The 22,111-nt window shown below is 37.9% G+C and overlaps 1 protein-coding gene across 6 annotated transcripts in view; it reads left to right on the top strand.

Annotated features, from left to right (window-relative positions):
- NUMB (NUMB endocytic adaptor protein) overlaps positions 1–22,111 on the top strand; it is a 174,798-nt gene that overhangs the window by 30,128 nt on the left and 122,559 nt on the right. For all 6 annotated transcript variants that reach the window (XM_082619471.1, XM_082619474.1, XM_082619472.1 and 3 more), the window contains exon 2: positions 6,340–6,468. The gene's annotated coding sequence lies outside the window, so the exon portion shown is untranslated. The remainder of the gene's footprint in view (positions 1–6,339; positions 6,469–22,111) is intronic.

The following is a 22,111-nucleotide window of genomic DNA, read 5'->3' as shown; positions in this document are numbered from 1 at the left end:
TGTAGACGTTTCTACTGTTAACAATTCTTGCTATTATAAACAGTATTATGGTTCATTCATCAAATATTTATTGAACACCTGCCATATGCTAGGCATACGTAATGGCTCTTCTCTACACACATATTTGCACACATCCATTTATTTAGAATAAATTTTTTAGAAGTGGGACTGTTGAGTCAAAGGATAGGCATATTTTGAAATGTGATTATTTTCCTAAAAGTTTTTATAAACTTTAAAAATATAGTCCCTTCAGACTATACTACAAAGCTATAGTCATCAAAACAGTATGGCACTGGCACAAATATAGAACTATAGGCCAATGGAACAGGATAGAAAGCCCAGAAATAAACCCACGCACCTATGGTCAATTAATCTATGACAGAGGAGGCAAGACTATACAATGATGGAAAAACAGTTTCTTCAACAAATGGTGCTGGGAAAACTGGACAGCTACATGTAAAAAAATGAAATTAGATCATTCTTTAACACTGTACACAAAAATAACCTCAAAATGGATTAAAAACCTAAGTGTGAGACCAGACACTATAAAACTCCTAGAGGAAAACATAGGCAGAACACTCTCTGACATAAATAACAGCAATATCTTTTCTTATCTGTCTCCCAGAGTAATGGAAATAAAATAAAAAATAAACAAATGGGACCTAATTAAACTCAAAAGCTTTTGCGCAGCAAAGGAAACCACAAACAAACGAAGAGACAAGCCAGAGATTGGGAAGAATATTTGCAAATGATGTGACTGACAAGGGATTAGTCTCCAAGATCTACAAACAGCTCCTGTGGCTTAATATCATCAAAACAAACAACCTAATCAAAAAGTGGGCAGAATACCTAAATAGACATTTTTCCAATAAGACATACGAATGGCCAAGAGGCACGTGAAAAGATGTTCAGTGTTCAGTATCGCTAATGATTAGAGAAATGCAAGTCAAAACTACAAAGAGATATCACCTCACACCAGTGAAAATGGCTATCATCAAAAAATCCACAAAGAATACATACCAGAGAGGGTGTGGAGAGAAGGGAACCCTCCTACACTGTTGGTGGGAATGTAAATTGGTACAGCTACTATGGAGAACAGTATGGAGGTTCCTTAAAAAATGAAAAATAGAGCTACCATATGACCCTGAAATCCCACTCCTGGGCATCTATCTGGAGAAAAACATGGTCCGAAAGGATACATGCACTCCCAATGTTCCTTGCAGCACTGTTTACAATAGCCAAGACATGGAAGCAACCTAAATGTCCATCAACAGAGGAATGGATAAAGAAGATGTGGTACATATATACAATGGAATATTACTCAGCCATAAAAAAGAATGAAATAATGCCATTTGCAGCAACATGTTTGGACCTAGAGATTGTCATACTGAGAGAATTAAGTCAGACACAGAAAGACAAATATTGTATGATATCGCTTATATGCAGAACCTAAAAAACAGAAACAGACTCACAGACTTAGAGAATGAACTTATGGTTACGAGGGGTGGGGTGGGGGGAGGGGTGGAGGGAAGGGATGGTTAGGGAGTTTGGGATTGACATGTACACACTGCTACATTTAAAAAGGATGACCAACAAGGACCTACTGTATAGCACAGGGAACTCTGCTCAATGTTATGTGACAGCCTGGATGGGAGGGGAGTCTGTGGGAGAATGGATACGTGTATATGTATGTCTGAGTCGCTTTGCTGTACACCTGAAACTATCACAACATTGTTAATTGGCTATACTCCAACATAAAGTAAAAAGTTAAAAATAAAATGCAAAAAAATGTATATATAGTTCCAATAATAGTGAATAGGAGTGCCAGATTCCCCATACCTTATAAAACACTGGGTTTTATTGATCATTTTTGTATTTGTCAAGAAATTATAGTAATTTGCATCTCTTTGGTCACTACTAGTGAAGTTGAACAGCTTGTGCTTATAATTTTGTTTCTTTTTTTGTCAGTTGGTATTCATGTATTTCCGCTCCTGTCTTTTTCTTATTAATTTGTAAGAGCTCCTTACACACTAAGGATAGTAAACCTTTGTTTTATATTGTAGATATTTTCCCAATTTGTCATTTGTCTTTTAATTTTTCTTCATAATGTCTTTTGCAGTGTAGATGTTTTACATTTTTATAGTCAGTTTTATTAGTCCTTTACTATTTCTATTTTGGTCCATTGTTCTGGTGGTCTTGGCCCACCCTGATTTAACCTTTTATATATATATATATATATATATATGTATAAAATTGAGAGATTTCTAGAAAATGTTTTTTAGAAATAGAAATCTCTGCATGAACTGATTAAATCTGTTTTGGATTAAATCTGATATTGTAAGTAGTTTGGGAAAATGAAATGTAAAAGGCAGGTGAGGAATCAAAACTTTATTTTAACCTTTTTTTCTTTTTTTTGGATGAAAATCTTCAGAGATTGATGAAAACTTTTCCAAACCAATACTTAACTTGCCATAGAAAGCATAGTACATATTGAACCTAATTTGCTTTTTATTAATCTCTAAGGGTTTCGTATGTATTTCCTTGTTAATTTAGATATGTAGGATATAGTAGATGGGAGAAATGATACACTAACCTCATGAGATATTCTACAGTCTACTTGCTCTAAAAATTTCTTGCATTATGTGTCATCATTAGAGGTTGTTGACAAGGAAGCTGCTTTGGTTGGTATTCTGCTCTTTGTCTTTGTAGCCACTTTTGCCTATATCTCATTCCTTGAGACCTTTGATTACTTTTAATCCTGATCTCTTCTTTTCTGTATCTTGTTGCTATATCTGGTTCCTGATCTTTTGTCTTTTCCATACCTTTATTCATTTCTTTTCCTTTTGTTTCTTTTCTCTATTTCAACAAGAGCTAGATAAGGATCGAAAGAACTTATTTCTTCTGGTTTTAAAAAAATTAATCAAACCATATAATCTTTAATTTTTATGTACAGATTCTGTCCAGCAGTGTGTACATTTTAGGCTTCCTTAAACTCTGAGTGCATAACTCTTCTGGACAGTTGAACTTGCTAGCTACCTAGATGATAGTGGAGGATGTATTGATATACGTAGAGGAAGTATTATAGTCATTTGACCTAGAATATAATAATGAAATACAGTAACATTAATAACGATGCAATGATTTGATTAAAATGTTGTTGAGTCTTATGAACTTAATCATGAACCTGCCTTGTGACCTCGATCAAACCCTTTAAAGTGTTATATTTTTCATTTTTTAAATTTAGATGATCTCATATTTTAGCTTCCCTTGCCTGAGATAGAATTTTGCTTACATAGCAAGTGGAAGAGCCAAAGAGTTAAGAGTTGGAGGGCTTTAGGGATCATCTGCTATCTATTTTGTTCCCTTTACAAATATTTGCCTGGCACTGTTTTGGTTTTGAGGATACAATGAAGTCCCTGGCTTCATGGAGTTTACAATCTTTTATGAAGAGGTTAGGAAGAAACTATGTAGTCTTATTTAAAGATTCCTTATTTCATTTTGGTGGGTTTCAGTATGCTCAAAAGAAAAAGGATCTGGTCCCTTATATGCCAGATAGGAAGTGAGGAACTGTAAAGCAGGAGGAAGAGACCCTGAATGAGTGAACAAGGACAGTGCCTCTCAAATTTTTCTATGTGTATGAATCACCTGAGGATCTTGTTAAATTGCAGATTCTTAGCCTATAGGTCTAAGGTAGGGCCTGAGATTTTGCAATTCTGACAAGCTTCTGTGTGCTGCTTCTGCTACCAATCTGTGAACCACACTTTGTGTAGCAAGGAATTAGTGTATAAATAAGAGAAATTTTGAGAGGAGTGATTTGGGGCCATGCAGCACAGGCTTGGAATTCTGAGCAGCACATCACTCAGAACTTGGCCTTGGTGAAATGAAATGATAAGAGCTGTTAATGTTCATATACAAAGAAGGGGTATTAAGGAGGTAGTCAACTGAGGTTGGATAGTGGGTGGGTCTAAAACCTTTGAAAAGATACTAGGTGGTGAAAGATGAGGATCTTCAGGTATGATAAAAGTAAATATCTAGTCAGAGAAACAAAATTTGTAAGAGTTAGGTATTGACTAGGAGGACTTAGTTTGTAATTGGGAAGATTTTCTCTCCTCTTTATACTTACTCTAATTGGCATAGATTCTAGTAAAAAAAAAAAAGTAAAAATAAGTGTTGGTTTTTTTTTCCTTTAAATAGTATAATTTTTTCCATAGGCATATTCTGTGTGGAGAGTATGTCAAATTTCTTTGTTTTACAGATCTGAATAAAGCTTAAATGTGATTAAGTTGCCCTTCTCTGATCTTTTCCTCTAGTGACAGCTACTTGGAGCATAAGCAACCTGGGAATCCATTTATCTTCATAGAATTAGCAGAAACTCTTAATCTTAGAGGTGGTATAAAATGTCCAGTGGGTATCGAGCATTTATCCATAGAGAAAAATTTGGCAAGCCAAATCTTTGAACCAGCAACGTTTTATTTAGTTTTATGAATTCACAATGCTAGTGTTTCCAGTTGTGTTTTTAGAAGTTTAGTTTTTTTTTCCCCTTTCTGGTACTATTTTAAAAGTAATATATATTCATATATCCTCTTTAGTATAACACCTAGTTTGTTCCAATCTGAAGATATTGGGGAATTACTACTAACATCCATAATTTATTATGGCTCTTTGTTTTAGTGTCTTTGGAATATGTTGGTTTCCTTTTAAAATATTGGGTTGGCCAAAAAGTTCGTTTGGGTTTTCCGTAAGGAAAAGCCCAAACGAACTTTTTGGCCAACCCAATAGTTATAATATTGTAAGGAGACTTAGTTATTGTACTGTTATGTAGGCAGGAAGCTGTGAAATGTAATCATGGACAAAATCTCAGTGTTCCTTTAATTGTATTGGTTCATTATGATTAAATGAACCACATGTCAAATTTTTTCGCTAGTTACATACGAAACATATGTAACTGGCATGTTTGAAAAGCCTTTGCTGCACCTATTGTTATTTCAGTATTTAGTTCTCTTTTAACATAACTGTTAAAACTGAAAGTAAAACATCAAAAGCATTATAGTCTGTTCTAGAATCAGGCCAAGGAAGAAATTAAGTAAAACACATTATAGGCTAAAAGTATATTTTGCAAATTACATCTGAAATTGTTTTGTTAGAGTATCTACTGGAAATGAAATTCAGCTGTTCTTATTCTGTGGGTTTTTAAAAATGTAATTATCTGGGGATTTCCCTGGTGGTCCAGTGGGTAAGACTCCTCACCCCCAGTGCAGCAGGCCAGGGTTCGATCCCTGGTTGGGGAACTAGATCCTGCATGCATGCTGCAACTAAGAAGCCTGCGTGCCGAAACTGAGATCTGGAAAAATATGGAAATTTGCAAATTGAGGCTCAAAGAGGTAGTTTCCTCATACAGCTACAAAACTCAGTCCAAAATCCTACTTAATATAAAAACTCATTCATTCTACTATTCTACCTCCTGTATGTTTGTCGTAGTTGCAAGACCTCTCTTTGAAGACTTAACCCATTAAATTGTATTTGAGGTTTATGTGTCTGTTTCCCTGTTAGACTGGGAGATGTTTTTAGAGCAGGGACTAGTCTTAAGTATTTCTGGGACCCCTCAGCAACTAGTAGAGTACTTGTCACATATTAGGTACCTAATAAAAGTTGAGTAGTGAATGAATATGTAGAATGATAGAAGTAAAAGGAATTTTAGAGCTCATGTAAATATTAGACACTGAATTTCTAAAATAGAATTTTTGATTTTTTACATAGGGCTTCAGCTTTTGATTTTGACTATTTAGGGTATTTAAAACACAACTACTACTGTCTATCACATCATCTCATAAAAGAAACCATTTTAACACCAAAAAAGTAGGAAAGGCGATCTCATAGTAAGCACAGTTTGGTAACTTTAAACCCATCTTTTTGGTCATGGCTGGTACCTGTTCAAGAATTAGAATTCAGGAACTATTATCTAATGCAGTCCTCTCCTTTTAGAGATGATGTATCTGAATCTAGAGAAGTATCCAAGTTCTTACAGCAAGGCAGAATGACCACTGAGTTTAGAACCGAGGTCTTCTGACTCTCAACCCCAAATTTTGATCCTGTCCCCTCAATCTTCATCACATGCTGAGATTAAGGCACAATTTGTGCCTTCACTAAGATCATATAGCTGTTAAGAAGTAGAGTTGGACTGAATCCATGTTACCCAAATCCATTTTAGCAAAACCTGTGCATTCACTTCCATGTAATTTTAACCTACTCTAACAGTTCCCATTAAGTTGTAGAGATGGAATTATAAGTGATTTTAAAAAGATGCCTATATTTAGCATTTTCTTTCCTTGAAAATTTCAGATTTGGGGCTTAAACAACTTCCAGGGAAGAAGGCCAGTGCAGCTGCTGTTGCAACCCAAGATTTTGATCCACATCCGTAGATTGGAATATTGGTGGGCCAGCCATCCTCAGACACCTCACTGAGGACAGGTAAGTGAAAGAGATGATAAGGATAAGAAAAGTAGAATGAGTGCTAATACGCTTCCTTCCTATTTCTTGTTAGATGCAAACAGTTGACTGCCTTTAAGAATTTAACCCTTTATCCTGTTAAAAACAAAGCATTTGGAATTCTAGGTGGGTGGGGCAAAATATTTTCTTGATTGTAAAATACGTGTCAAAATGTTAACAGTGGTGAAACTTAGGGTAATTTAAATGTTTTTCTCTTTTTGTGTGTTTTTCCAAATTGTATTTATGAACTTGTGTTAGTTACCTATTGTTGCATAACAAAACACTCGAACTTAGTGGTTTGAAACACATCAGTCATTTATTTTGCTCATGAATCTGCAATTTGGGCAAGGCTCACTTGGTGGGGACAGCTTGTCTCTGTTAAGAAGTGGTGTGAGGTGGGGTTGCTGGAGGGAGGGTGGTGGCTCAATGGCTGGGAGCTAGAATCATTTTTTTTTTTAACATCTTAATTGGAGTATAATTTGCTTTACATTGTTGTATTAGTTTCTGCTGTATAACAAAGTGAATCAGCTATACGTATACTTATATCACCATATCCCCTCTCTCTTGCGTCTCACTCCCACCCTTGAATCATTTGAAGGCTTGCTCACTCATGTGTCTGGTGGTTAATGCTCGCTGTAGGCCAGAACACCTGCAGGTGACCTCTCTTTTTGGCTGCTTGGCTTCCTCACAGCATGGTGGGTTCCAAGCGAGAGCATCCCAAAAGAGCAAGGCAAAGTTACATAGCATATTTGACTTAGTTTTGGAAGTCACCTAGTGTTACTCTGCTCTTTTCTGTTGGTTGAGGTAGTCATAAAGGTCCACCCAGGTTCAGAGGAGGGGCTGGACATAGACCCCACCACTTGAAGGGAAGAATATCAACATCAATTTATAAGAGCATATGGGATGGAATCTGCCATTGTAGCCATTTTCGGACGATATAATCTGCCACAATTTGTATTACTTTTAAGGTAAAGAATATAAACATGGGTATAATAAATGAAAAACTGGAATATTTGCAGGAAATTATGGTGTATGAGTCCATAAGAATTTTCTGTGCTTTTCTTGTCTACTAGAATATGATATTGAAAATAAGATGCCCAAACAGGAAGAAGTGAAATAGATTTTGAATTTTCTTTGTATCAACAAAGCAGCATACTGCTATAATCAAAAGCAGAGACAAAAATTTATACACAAGATGCAAAATAAGATTTGTAGTTCAGGTTTGTTGTTTTTTAGAAAATGCTAGTTATTTTTGTTCAAAGTCTACTTGGGTTTTTTTTCTTGTTTATTTTAATAATTTGAGAATTATTTGGGAAAGTGATTTCCAATACAGTATTTAGATTTGAGAAACTAGTGCCAGTGTTATCATATGTTTCAAGATTGTCTCTCTGCTTCTTTTAAGAAAAACTATGTAATCTTTTTCAGGATTTTTTTACCTGCTAAACTTCCGGTAAATAGGAAAACATTTTTTCAGTGTGACAGGAAAACTTGGAAGGTTATAGAATATTTGGTTGTCTTATTGATCACACTTACCAATTATATAAATTGTGGCATTTATATAATTATATAAAATTATATAGATCTGTGGCAATTTTGAATATAGCTAATACTCAATTTCTGGATGTAAGGGGATATTTTTAGATAATCTTGTAAGCATTACATGAGGGTGTTGATCCATTCACTATAGCTGGGAAATAAGTGCTAGGGAGCAAGCGTCTCATTATCTCTTAGACCCAGAACATTTTCTTGATGTCTAGATGCTTTCCCATTCCTAGTTGATTTATGTTATAATGAGTTGAGTTGAGTTGGTTCACTACTATTTCCCCACTACTCACAGGTAGATAGATATTTTACAATGGAAAGTGACTGAACCAGCTGTTGTGACAATACAGGTAATCGTTTTCTCTCAACTGTGAATAATAAGAATTGACTGAATTTGTGAAATAATATATTTTAGTTCAAAAGGTACAATAATTGGGAAAGCTGTTTTTGGTTTTTTTGGCATTTAAAAATAAGATGAGATGGTTTCCAGGAGAATTAGATTGGGAATAATGATTACAGATATTATAAAATAGTGTATGTTATACAACAACAAAATATATGCATATATGTACGAACATACATAAAGTCTTAAAGCAACTAACTTGCTGCCTTTTTTGTTTTAAGCATTTTTTTAGCCCATTTTGCGTTTAAGTAGTCTGAATAGGTGAATTGCTGATAACATCTTCAGGTTTACTGCATACTTTGCCTTGCCTCCTTTCCACAAGGCCAGTGCCTGAGGGGATAAAAATCCCTTAAGTAAGTGAGATACTGCTTTCTGATGGAAGCTAAAACAAAAGACAATGGAAACTCCTAAAACAGCATATAGAAATTGCAAATATGGTGGTGTTTAGTCTGTGGTACTTTATTCAATTCATGGAAGGATGTAAATGATGAGGTTCTCTTGTAAATATGAATGGCTATGTAAATATTCTTTTAAACCGCAAAAATTTTGAATAATTGTGGAAGGCAGACATATTTCTTTGGGGTCGGTGGTTCTCCTACATACCATTATCTTTTGGTGAGATTCTTATTTCTAACAAATGGCGTTCAGTTCATGCTTATTCAGGTTTTTGGCAAAACAGAAGTTGTGTGACTATCTTCTTGTGTGTGCCCCATTATTAAAAGGTATGGTACCTTTTATATGTGAAATGTTTAACAAAAGTATTTAAAATCTGTGGCAAGGAATTGATTGGCCTAGCATAAAATTGACCATATTGGGGACTTCTCTGGTGGTCCAGTAGTTAAGAATCCGCCTTCCAATGCAGGGGACGTGGGTTCGAGCCCTGGGTGGGGAACTAAGATCCCGCATGCCATGGGGCAACTAAGCCCGCGTGCTCTAGAGCCCGTGCGCCACAACAGAAAGATCCCACGTGCCGCAACTAAACACCTGATGCAGCCAAATAAATATATAAAGTATTTTTAAAAATTTGACCATATTAATCTTTTTTTTTGGCTGCACTGCGTGACTGTGGGATCTTCGTTGCCTGACCAGGGCTCAAGTCTGTGCCCCCTGAATTGGAAGCATGGAGTCTTAACCACTGGATTGCTAGGGAAGTCCCCATATTAATAATTTCTTTTTATAAATTTATTTTTTATTTTATATTTATTTTTGGTTGCATTAGGTCTTTGTTGCTGCACGTGGGCTTTCTCTAGTTGTGGTGAGTGGGGGCGACTCTTTGTTGCAGTGTGCGGTCTTCTCATTGCACTGGCTTCTCTTGTTGTGGAGCACGGGCTGTAGGTGCATGGGCTTAAGTAGTTGTGGCACACAGGCTCAGTAGTTGTGGCACATGGGCTTAGTTGCTCCGTGGCATGTGGGATCTTCCCGGATCAGGGCTCGAACCCGTGTCTCCTTCATTGGCAGGTGGATTATTAACCCCTGCGCCACCAGGAATATCCCCATGTTAATCATTTTTAAGTGTACAGTTCAGTAGTATTAAGTATGTTCACATTGTTGTGCAACCAATCTCCAGAACCCTAAATCTTGCAAAACTGAAGTTCTACCCAATAAACAACTCCCTATTCCCTCCCTCCCTCTAGCCCCTGGCAACTAACATTCTACTTTCTGTGTATGAATTTGACCACTCTAGGTACTTCATGTAAGTGGAATCATACACTGTTTATCTTTTTGTGACTGGCTTATTTCACTTAGCATGATGTCCTCAAGGATCATACATGCTGTAGCATGTATCAGAATTTCCTTCATTTTTAAGGCTGAATAATATTCCATTGTGTATACCACATTTTATTTATCCATTTATCCTTTGATGGACACTTGGGTTGCTTCCACCTTTTGGCTACTGTGAATAATGCTGCTATGAATACTGGTGTGCAAATACCTCTTTGAGCCCCTGCTTTCAGTTCTTTTGGGTGTATACCCAAAAGTGGAATTGTGGTAATTTTGTTTAAATTTTGAGGAACTGCCATACCATTTCCATAGTGGCTGCACCATTTTACATTCTCACCAACAATGCACAAGAGTTCCAGTTTCTCCATATCCTCACCAACACTTGTTATTTTCTGTTTGTTTTTCAGTAATAGCCTTTCTATGCAAAAAGCATGGACTTTTGATCAGATATACTGGAGTGAGTGCTGGTGGGGAGCCCACCTCTTCATACCCACGTGACCTGGAGCACATTTGTTAACCTCATCTGTTAGAAGGGTACAGTTGTCCTTACATCATTCAGTATTAAATGTTAGGATGGCCTGGCACCGTCTAGACATTCAGTAAAGGTTGCTTGCCTCCTTAGCCCCATCACTCCTGGAAGTCTGCATTGATTCCTTCTGTGTTGTCTTCTCTCCCCTGAGCAGCCAGCTCCAGTTGGAATTAAAGCTTGGAAAAAAAAATAAATAATAATAATAGCCTTTCTAATGGGTGCTAGGTGGTATCTCATTGTGCTTTTGATTCGTATTTTTCTAATGATTAGTGATATTGAGCCATCTGAGCATCTTTTCCTGTGCTCCTGGGCCATTATACAAATATAAATATAGTTTTTGTGTAGAATATCTATTCAAGTCCTTTGCCTATTTTCTAATCACGTTGTTTGGTTTTCTTTGTTATTGCCTTGTTGGAGCTCTGGATATTAACTGCTTATCAGATATAAGATTTGTAGACAATTTTTCCTATAGGTTGCCTTTTGACTCTGTAAGTTGTGCCCTTTGATGAGCAGAAGTTTTTAATTTTGATGTAGTCTAATTTATCTATTTTTACTTTTGTTGCCTTTGATTTTGGTGTCATATACAAGGACTCATTCCCAAGTCCAATGTCATGAAGCTTTGCGCCAATGTTTTCCTCTAAGAGTTTTATAGTTTTAGGTCTTTACATTTACGTCTTTGATCCATTTCAAGTTAATGTTTGTATAGGGTGTAAGGTTGAGTTAATTTTTTTATATGGTGTGAGGTAAGGGCTCAGCATCATTCTTTTTTTTTTTTTTTTTCTGTACGCGGGCCTCTCATTGCTGTGGCCTCTCCCGTTGCGGAGCACAGGCTCCGGACACACAGGCTCCGTGGCCATGGCTCGCGGGCCCAGCCGCACCGCGGCATGTGGGATCTTCCGGGATCGGGGCACGAACCCGTGTCCCCTGCATCGGCAGGCAGACTCTCAACCACTGCGCCACCAGGGAAGCCCTCAGCATCATTCTTTTGCGTATGGTTATCCAGTTGACCAAGCACCATTTGTTGAAGAGACTGTTCTTTCCCTCATTGAATGGTCTTGGCATCCTTGTTGAAAATCAATTGGCCATAGATATATGGATTTATTTCTGGACTCTCAATTCTTTTCCACTGATCTATATGTCTATCCTTATGTCAGTACCATACTGTTTGTTTACTGTAGCTTTGTAGTTAAGTTTTGAAATGAGGAAGTGTGGGTCTTCTAACTTTGTTCTTCTTTTTTTTTTTTTTTTTTTGCTGTACGTGGGCCTCTCACTGCTGTGACCTCTCCCATTGCAGAGCACAGGCTCCAGATGCGCAGGCTCAGCGGCCATTGCTCATGGGCCCAGCCGCTCCGCGGCATGTGGGATCCTCCCGGACCAGGGCACAAACCCGTGTCCCCTGCATCGGCAGGCGGACTCTCAACCACTGTGCCACCAGGGAAGCCCCTAACTTTGTTCTTCTTTTTCCAGATAGTTTTGGCTGTTTGGGACCCCTTGAGATTCCATATGAATTTCAAGATTGGCTTTTCTATTTCTGCAAAACAGGCTGTTGGAATTTTGGTAGGGATTGCATTGAATCTGTAGATTGCTTTGGGTAGTATTGCCATTTAAAAAAGAAAATTATTGGGCCTCCCTGGTGGCGCAGTGGTTGAGAGTCCGCCTGCCGATGCAGGGGATACGGGTTCGTGCCCCGGTCTGGGGGGATCCCATGTGCCGCGGAGCGGCTGGGCCCGTGAGCCGTGGCCGCTGGGCCTGCGCGTCCGGAGCCTGTGCTCCGCAACGGGAGAGGCCACAACAGTGAGAGGCCCGCATACCGCAAAAAGAAAAAAAAAAAAAAAAAAAAAAAAAAGAAAATTATTTATTTGGTTGCACCAGGTCTTAGTTGCAACAGGCAGGCTCCTTAGTTGCAGCATGTGGGCTCCTTAGTTGTGGCATGTGAACTCTTAGTTGTGGCATGCACGTGGGATCTAGTTCCCTGACCAGGGATAGAACCTGGGCCCTGTGCATTGGGAGCTCAGAGTCTTATCCACTGTGCCACCAAGGAAGTCCCAGTATTGCCATTTTAACAATATTAAGTTCTTCAGTTCATGAGCATGGAATGTCTTTCCATTTATTTAGGTCTCTAATTTCTCTCAGCAGTGCTCTGTAGTTTTTTTCAGTATAGAAGTCTTAGTTAAACTTATTTCTAGGTATTTTATTCTTTTGGATGCTATTATAAATGACATTGTTTTCTTAATTGCCTTTTTGGATATTTTACTGCTAGTATAGTTGACCCTTGAACAACATGGGTTTGACTGAATCACTTTGATGTATACCTGAAGCATAAGTTAACTATTCTTCAATTAAAAACAAAAACAAAAACATGGGTTTGAACTGCAAGGGTCTATTTATACATGGATTGTTTTCAATAAATGCATATAATACTATGAGACCCAAGATTGGTTGAATCCACAGATGTGGAACCTCGGACTGGGAGGAACGGATATGTAGGGCAGATTATAAAGTTCTACATGGATTTTCGACTGCATGGAGGGTAGTGCCCTTAACCTCTGTGTTGTTCAAGGGTCAACCTTATACAGAAACTCAGCTGATTTTGTATGTTGATATTGTACCCTGAAAATTTTGCTAATTTCATTTATTAGCTCTAGTGCTTGTGTGTGTGTGTGTGTGTGTGCGCGCGCACGCGCTTTGGGATTTTCTACATGTAGAATCATGATATCTGAGAATAGAGATAGTTTTACTTCTTCCTTTGTAATTTGGATTCCTTCTATTTCTTTTTCTTGCTTAATTCTCTAGCTAGAATGTCTAGTACAGTATTGAATAGGACATTATTTTTTTTTAAATAAATTTATTTATTTTTGGCTGTGTTGGGTCTGTTGCTGCACGCGGGCTTTCTCTAGTTGTGGTGAGCAGGGGCTACTCTTTGTTGTGGTGCACGGGCTTCTCATTGCGGTGGCTTCTCTTGTTGCAGAGTGCAGGCTCTAGGCACGCAGACATCATTAGTTGTGGCACATGGGTTCAGTAGTTGTGGCTTGCGGGCTCTAGAGCACAGGCTCAGTAGTTGTGGGGCACGGGCTTAGTTGCTTCGTGGCATGTGGGATCTTCCCGGACCAGGGCTTGAGCCCTTGTCCCCTGAATTGGCAGGCAGACTCCCAACCACTGTGCTACCAGGAAAGACCCCAGGACATTCTTTTTTTTTTTCATAATAACTTTTTTTTAGCATCTTTGTTGCAGTATAATTGCTTTACAATGGTGTGTTAGTTTCTGCTGTATAACAAAGTGAATCAGCTATACATATACATATATCCCCATTTCTCCTCCCTCTTGCGTCTCCCTCCTACCTTCCCTATCCCAGCCCTCTAGGTGGACACAAAGCACCAAGCTTATCTCCCTGTGCTATGCGGCTGCTTCCCACTAGCTATCTGTTTTACATTTGGTAGTGTATATATGTCCATGTGACTCTCACTTCATCCCAGCTTACCATTCCCTCTCCCCGTGTCCTCAAGTCCATTCTCTACATCTGCGTCTTTATTCCTGTCCTCCCCCTAGGTTCTTCAGAACCATTTTTTTTCTTTTAGATTCCATATATATGTGTTAGCATACAGTATTGTTTTTCTCTTTCTGACTTACCTCACTCTGTATGACAGACTCTAGGTCCATACACCTCACTACAAATAACTCACTTTCGTTCCTTTTTATGGCTGAGTAATATTCCATTGTGTATATATGCCACATCTTCTGTATCCATTCATCTGTCGATGGACTCTTGGTTGCTTCCATGTCCTGGCTATTGCAGACAGTGCTGCAGTGAACACTGTGGTACATGACTCTCTTTGAATTATGGTTTTCTCAGGGTATATGCCCAGTAGTAGGATTGCTGGGTCATATGGTAGTTCTATTTTTAGTTTTTTAAGGAACCTCCATACTTTCTCCATAGTGGCTGTATGAATTTACATTCCCACTAATAGGGCAAGAGGGTCCCCTTTTCTCCATACCCTCTCCAGCATTTATTGTTTGTAGATTTTTTGATGATGGCCATTCTGACCGGTGTGAGGTGATATCGCATTGTAGTTTTGATTTGCATTTCTCTAATGATTAGTGATGTTGAGCATCCTTTCATGTGTTTGTTGGCAGTCTGTATATCTTCTTTGGAGAAATGTCTATTTAGGTCTTCTGCCCATTTTTGGATTGGGTTGTTTGCTTTTTGATATTGAGCTGCATGAGCAGCTTGTATATTTTGGAGATTAATCCTTTGTCAGTTGCTTCGTTTGCAAATATTTTCTCCTGTTCTGAGGGTTGTCTTTTTGTCTTGTTTATGGTTTCCTTTGCTGTGCAGAAGCTTACAGGTTTCATTAGGTCCCATTTGTTTATTTTTGTTTTTACGTCCATTTCTCTAGGATCTTGCTGTGATTTATGTCAGAGTGTTCTGCCTATGTTCTCTAAGAGTTTGATAGTGTCTGGCCTTACATTTAGGTCTTTAATCCATTTTGAGTTTATTTTTGTGATGGTGTTAGGGAGTGTTCTAATTTCATTCTTTCACGTGTAGCAGGACATTATTTTTTTATGCTTAACTATTTACAGTGTTTAATGGAGGCTAGGCTGTTTTCTACATTTTGCCAAGGAGGTCTTGCCTTTTGATACATATGGTGATGTTTCACATTATGTGGAATACTAACTTTTCTTTTTTATCAATTCAGTAAAATAGAAATTCTACATATTATTATTTTTTAAAGGTGGTGGTTTTTTTAAATTAATTTATTTAATTTTGGCTGTGTTGGGTCTTTGTTGCTGCCTGCAGGCTTTCTTTTTAGTTGCGGCGAGTGGGGGCTACTCTTTGTTGAGGTGAGCAGGCTTCTCATTGCAGTGGCTTCTCTTGTGGAGCCACAGGCTCTAGGCTCAAGGGCTTCAGTAGTTATGGCACATGGGCTCAGTAGTTGTGGCTCTTGGGCTCTAGAGCGCAGGCTCAGTAGTTGTGGCACACAGGCTTAGTTGCTCCGCGGCATGTGGGAGCTTCCTGGACCAGGGATTGAACCCATGTCCCCTGCATTGGCAGGTGGATTCTTAACAACTGCACCACCAGGGAAGCCCAATTCTGCATATTGTAAGAGCTTAATCATTCATAATGACTGGGCCATTTTTATATTATATCAGTAGAGATATAAATTTGTCTTGGTTTTAACCTGATCATAATATTTAAAAAATGTTAGCTCCTGGAGAATTTGGAAGTTTACTAGCTCCAAGTTACTTTGACTGAACAGTCTGTGTCAGAGGATTGACAGTAAAAACTTCATGACATGAGCCTCTGTTTATAAGGGCACAGATTGTATGTTAATCAGTAAACATTAACATTAGAGATACTTTGCACAGATGTTTTTCTTTTATCTTCTAGCTATGGAAGAGAAAACTTATCTATTAACTCCGACTCACAGAGAACCATTTAAATTTACAGGAAAGGTGAATCCTAAGAGCCTTTTCTGACTACAGTAGAAGGAAGTCAGAGCTCCCCCTCACGTTGGGATAATTTAATCTTTAGAAAAGGGAGCCTTTGAGAATTTTGATATCTTTGACTCTCTGGAGAGTCTTAAAACGATAAACATCAGGAAAGTCCAGTTCTGGCAGTGGTTAAAGGTAAATTAGAAAACTCAGTGCTCAATAAAACCACGGTTAGAATGAGCAGTAAAGGATGAATTAAAGATTAACAGGATATTTGGATATTTATATTTCTTTACATTATATCTCATCCTTTTGAATATTTTTTTTTTTTTTGTGGTACACGGGCCTCTCACTGCTGTGGCCTCTCCCGCTGCAGAGCACAGGCTCCGGACACGCAGGCTCAGCGGCCATGGCTCACGGGCCCAGCCACTCCACGGCACGTGGGATCTTCCCGGACCGGGGCACGAACCCGCGTCCTATGCATCGGCAGGCGGACTCCCAACCACTGTGCCACCAGGGAAGCCCCTTGAATATGTTAATACTAGTTAATATTTATTAAGAACTGTTTCCCAGAAAAATATGATTGAATGAAAAATGTGTTATTTTCTGAGTCCATTAACTATATAAGAAAAACTTGGTTATTCATATCATAAAACTGCACCATTTTCAGCAATTGCATTTTACCCAATTCATGACACGCTGATTAAGAAAAAGTAAAGGAGAACTTTTAGAGGCTTGAGCAGCTTGCAAAAAGTAAGTCTGTAAAGTGATGACAGTGCCATAAGAAGGAATTTCCCAGAGCTTGGGGTACTGTATCGAAATTAACTCTTTTTGCCAGAGCAAAACTGAGATAGTATTGATTGGGTCTGGTCTTTGGAATTTTAAGATTAATAAGAATATTGTCATTTATTTTATCAGTGTAATATGGACCTGCTAAACATAGAATCTCAGGATGATTTTGTGATGTGAATAATTTAATAGTCTTACTCTGCATTTTAACTTTAAGCAAGTCTTTTTCTTTGCATTCTCACTGTCATTGTCTTGCATTTAGGTGCCATTGATGTCTTTCAACCGTCAAATAGGCCCCCAACCAGCCTTTTTACTGCCAGCTTTGTGTTCTAGTCTATTAGGAACTTGCTTTGCATAGATATCTGCATTAAAATTTTTTAATTACATTTATTTCTTATTTTTAGGTAGATTTATTGACAATACAGGCATACCTCATTTTATTCCACTTTGCTTTGTTGTACTTCACAGATACTGCGTTTTTTACAAATTGAAGGTTTGTGGCAACCCTGCATGGAGCAAGTCTGTTGGCGCCATTTTTCCCAACAGCATTTGCTCACCTCATGTCTCTGTGTCACATTTTGGTAATTCTCACGATATTGCAGATATTTTCATTTTCATTATATTTGTTATGGTGTTCTGTGATCAGTGATCTTTGGTGTTACTGTTGTAAAAGATTATGGCTCACTGAAGGATCAGGTGATATTTAACATTTTTTAGCAATATAGTATTTTTTTTACATGATTTGTTTTTCATTTTTTAAATGCACAATATGATGTTAAAACACACGACACTGTTGAAAAACAAATATTTCAGAATTTTTTTTAAATGACATGAAATCCACTGATGTCCAGAATCCTTAACAAGGTAATAGATCATCCTGAATAATTCTTTTTTTTTTTTTTTTTTTTTTTTTTTGCGGTACGCGGGCCTCTCACTGTTGTGGCCTCTCCCGTTGCGGAGCACAGGCTCCAGACGCGCAGGCTCAGCGGCCATGGCTCACGGACCCAGCTGCTCCGCAGCATGTGAGATCTTCCTGGACTGGGGCACAAACCCGTGTCCCCTGCATCAGCAGGCGGACTCTCAACCACTGCGCCACCAGGGAAGCCCCTGAATAATTCTTTTACTCCAATAAGAAGGAGAATAAAGTTTCACGCTTTCTGGAGAGTGGTTAATAAAAGTTCATTCTGTCACCCCGAGTAAGTTGACAAAGACAGACCAAATACTAGTGATGTTTCTGGACCTATCATCTTAGAACCAGGTCTTGCAGTGGGTGCTGATTCTTTTTTTTACACTACTGGATTGGTTCCAGAGGGCCCAGTGACATGATGGGAAATCAGGAAACTCAAAGACTGGTTTTGTACTTCACCAGATCGTTCTCTCCACCTAGACATACTTTTTGCTCTGTCTCATGTCTATTTCCCCAGGTGGGGTAATAGGATCCTTTAGTAACTCAGGGCCCATCTCCTGCCCTCAGGAATATCACTCAGCCATCCTATCACAGTCAGGCTGCTTTGGACAGGGCAAAACTGCATACCTATTGGAACTTAAATGTTGATGGCCATTGTTCCAACCTAAATTTTTAATCTTCTGTAGGGGAATTTGTTGCAATTGTACCAAAGTGAGGTAAAGTTGAATAATCCCATTTTTTTCTGAACCGGTTGCTCTGGGGTCAGGACGGACGAATGTAAATATACTGCAATGTTAACAAAGGGCAAGGTTGCCAGCTTGGCTATTTTGGGCAATGTTTATTTTAAAAACAAAACAAAACAAAAAACCCTTAATAACATTTCTTTTCACAAAGAGATTTTTGGAAAGAAAGTCTTTCCAAGAGTAATGTTTCAAAAACACTTAACATTTTCACTTGAAATCTTTATGTTGGAAGATGATCATGGCTTGGTCCACTTTCATGTAATGGGCAGTCATAAGGTTGATGGATGCCTCCAGCTACCCACAGGCCCCACTTGCTGGGAAGGGTTCTTTCCTCTAAGGAACCTAAAATCTATCTGCATCATTAACAGAGCAGATGCTTTCATGTGAGAATAGTGATTTAGTAAACTCCCTACCCGGACCTCACTGAATTCTGATATAATGTTGAAAATGTGAATGGATATGCCTGGAAATTGACAATCTCAACTGTGTAAAGGATTAAGAAAAAAACAAACATATAGTCCAAACTTCCACCCAGTATATCCTCTCAATTTATCATTGAATTTCTCGATAATCAAGGGCTCTCCAATTTCTGATTTCTTGCAGTTCTTACTACAGGGAAGGGAGTGCTCAGTTCTAACACAATGGCTGGAAACTAGATTGGTTTTTCCATCTCTCTCCTTCCAAGTAACTCTCCTTGGTTCCTCTTTTCATGGTGGGAGGAAACATCATCGTGTTGGTTCTTTGGTTGCAGTGGTGGTGATGTTCAACATTTTTTAGCAATATAGTATTTTTAAATTAAGGTATGTACAATGTTTTCTTAGACATAATGCTATTGTACACTAAATATTTAGAGTACACTATAGTGTAAAAATAACTTTTTTTCCAGTTTTATTGAGATATAATTTACATACAGCACTATGTAAGTTTAAGGTATACAGCATAGTGGTTTGGCTCATATATATCATGAAATGATTATCACAGTAAGTTTTGTGAAACTTATCCATCATCTCATATATATATATATACAAAATTAAAGAAATAGGAAAAACATTTTTCCTTGTGATGAGAACTCTTAGGATTTACTCTCTTAACAACTTTCATTTATGACACACAGCAGTGTTCATTATATTTATCATGTTGTACATTACATCCCTAGGACTTAAAACTGGAAGTTTGTACCTTTTGACTGCCTTCATGTAATTCCCCCTCCCTACACCCTCCTGCCTCTGGTAACCACAAATCTGATTCTTTTTTCCTATGAGTTTTATTTGTTTTTGATGACCTACAACACTATGTTAGTTCCTGTTATACAACATGTTGATTTGATATTTCTGTACCTTTCAAAATGATCACAATGACAAGTCTAGTTACAATATGTCACCATGCAAAGTTATTGACTGTGTTCCCCACACTGTACGTTTCATACCCGTGATTCATTTATTTTGCAACTGGAAGTTTAGACTTCTTAATCTCCCTCACTTATTTCTTGCCTCCCCATCCCCTCCCCTCAGGCAACCACCTATTTGTTCTCTCTGTCTGTAACTCTGTTTCTGTTTTGTGGTTTGTTCATTTGTTCTACATATAATAAGCATAACTTTTATATGCACTAGGAAACCAAAAAATTTGTATGCCTTTATTGTGATATTTGCTTTATTGCAGTGGTCTAGAACTGAACCTGCAATATCTCCAAGGTATGTCTGTAATTTATATACCACAAAATTCACTTGTTATAAGTGTACAGATCAGTGACTTTTAGTAAACTTACAAAGTTATATGACCATCTCCAAAATTCAGTTTTAGAATATTTTCATTACCCTCCCTTCCCCCCCGCCAAATTTCTTGTGCCCGTTTGCAGTCAATTCTTGTTCCTACCCCCAGCCTCAGGTAGTCAGTAATCTACTTTCCATTTCTAAAAATTTGCTTTTTCTGGAGATTTCATATAAATAGAATCATACACACATCAATATGTGGTCTTGTGTCTGGCCTTTTTCACTTAACTTAATGATTTTGAGGTTTATCCATATTGTAGCATGTATCAAGCAGCAGTGTTCCTTTTCATCGTTGAATAGTATTCCATTGTATGGATATAGCACATTTAAAAAATTCATTCATCAGTTGATAGATGTTTGGATTGCTTCCACTTTTTGACTGTTATTATATTTATATCATTATATTTATCATCTCATCCTTTAAACATTTTCTACTTACGTGTTTAATATGTGACTATAGTAATACCTAGATGTAGTATACATACACACACATTGAGGGATATGCTCAAAATTTTTGGTAATGGGGTACAGGATCAAAAAAGTTTGGAGGTCACTGTTCTAGTCCAGAATAGTCAGAAAACAGAAAATAACCAGAATTATCCTAAGTCACAGGTCTGATTTACCACTCATAAATAAACCCTACTACCTGTGAAATAAATTCCTAAATGTGGTGTTTAAGGAGCCCTACCTTATGGGCCTAAACTTTTATCTGCTTTCTAGGTACCACTTCAGTTTTACAGCCCACTGCTTCCTTTTAGATTATTCTCACCATATTCCTTGTAGTTCCTTCAGTACATTCTGCCTTTGAGCTTTTGCCAACTATTCCCCTTGCTTAGAATGCTATTTCCTGCCCACCTTTAGCCTCTTGGGGGTACTATGATAAATTATTTAAGCTCCAGCTAAATCACTTCTCTGAATTGCTTCCTGGCTAACCCAAGTCAATTTAACCACTTCATCTTCTCGGATACCTCTGTATCTAGTATATACCTTTATTATAGCAACTCTCAAACTAAATTGCAATTATTTATTAGTGTATCTGCATCTTCACTGCACTGCTACCTCCCTGAGGACAAGGAATGAGCCTATTTATCCAGTACTTGTTGAATAAATGAATGGGTAGTAGCTTCATGGCTGAGCCCCTTGCATGACCCTGAGAGTGAGTGCCACCTTAAATTTTGTGCTAGGGTACCTCACTTGCCTCATCCTAGTTTATTAGACCCTGCTTGCATCTAATAAAACTAGGCTAGATTCCCCTGGCTTATAACTGGACCTGATAAGCTTTAAATTGGTTTTAGATTGGCCACGCTGCCTTCTCTTTTCAATACTGGATATCACAGGAAATAAATCTTTGTTAAGAGACTTGTAATAAAATTTAGACTGAAAATTGGAGATCAGTTTACCTTGATTTTTCTTGTATCACACACTGCATACTATTTGGTACATAATAGGAGTTTAATTAAGGTCTGGTAAATGTAATAGTAATAGCAAAGAGTGATTGACCTTTTACTGTGTGCCAAGTACTGCTCTAAATCCTTTACATGTATTAACTCATTTAATCCTTATAGCAAGTTCATAAGGTAGGAACTGTTGTTATCCTCATTTGGCAGCCGAGGAATCTGAAGCTCAAATATCCACATAAGTAAAGGGCATGTGACTCAAACCTGAGCAAAATCTGGCTCTAGAGCCATCCCACTTAACCACTGTTCAGTAGCAAAGGAAGAGGTTTAATTTTTCATTTAGGGTGGTTCCAAAAATAGTTTTCAGGTAAGATAAATAGATACCCTCTGAGAG

This window comes from Mesoplodon mirus (genome assembly GCF_964341445.2).
Source record: "Mesoplodon mirus genome assembly, chromosome: 4".
Classification (NCBI taxonomy): Eukaryota; Metazoa; Chordata; class Mammalia; order Artiodactyla; family Ziphiidae; genus Mesoplodon; species Mesoplodon mirus.
This window is presented reverse-complemented; position numbering and strand designations above follow the sequence as displayed.